The sequence below is a fragment of the Penaeus monodon genome, chromosome 23 (genome assembly GCF_015228065.2).
Source record: "Penaeus monodon isolate SGIC_2016 chromosome 23, NSTDA_Pmon_1, whole genome shotgun sequence".
NCBI lineage: Eukaryota > Metazoa > Arthropoda > Malacostraca > Decapoda > Penaeidae > Penaeus > Penaeus monodon.
In genome coordinates this window covers 19348788-19349500 of record NC_051408.1, presented here as the reverse complement: position 1 = coordinate 19349500, position 713 = coordinate 19348788, and the positions used below count along the sequence as shown (strand labels likewise).

The 713-nt window shown below is 29.6% G+C and overlaps 1 protein-coding gene across 1 annotated transcript in view; it reads right to left on the bottom strand.

Annotated features, from left to right (window-relative positions):
- Window positions 1–24: 24 nt before the first annotated feature.
- The window catches only part of LOC119587868 (protein DEK-like), a gene marked incomplete in the record, with an annotated part of 22817 nt that continues 22128 nt past the window's right edge, over window positions 25–713 (bottom strand). Inside the window, 1 exon segment of the mRNA XM_037936571.1 lies at window positions 25–713.

The following is a 713-nucleotide window of genomic DNA, read 5'->3' as shown; positions in this document are numbered from 1 at the left end:
CTGAAGGAACTTGAAACCAACTTGTATCTAAAACCTACTTTATTAGAATAATCTTACATTTTGCCATGACCTTATCTGGTAAAAAAGGGGTAGGTAAAATTTGTAAATGTAAAAGATCAGAGATTTTGAGCTGCTTTTTTAGAACCTAAAACTTCCAAGTTCGCATTTGTTATCCATCTTTTTAGACTGGATGAAACTTAGTATATGTTTTGACAGTATACTCTTTGATCAATACAGTATAATCAAAAACTATACTCCATTTACAGCTTTTTGATAAATCAAAATTACTAATGATTATATGCCCTGTTAACAATTCTTTGCTCAATTACAGGTCACACATGACCTACCAAGTTCTCTGAGCAAATAAATAACACTGTTACTTTCATGCTATTATCATAACACCTTGACAAAGTTCTGATGGTAAATTATTTCCATAACCAAAGAAATGGTTTTAATTTGAATGTTAAAGATTCATCATGAAATACATATAATTCCATGAATGCCAATAAAACTTTGAAGTGCTCTAAAATATAGTTTCCTTAGGGCAACATTAAATCTAATGCAAAGGTGACTTTGCATAAAAATGGTCATGGGTAAATATGTCGTAGCTCACAGAAGTCTTTAAACTTTAAGGAATAATCACTTAAAAACTGAAGCTACCAAACAATGAATAAGATTAAAAACTGATAAGTGCATTTAAATTTTGCTTTTTA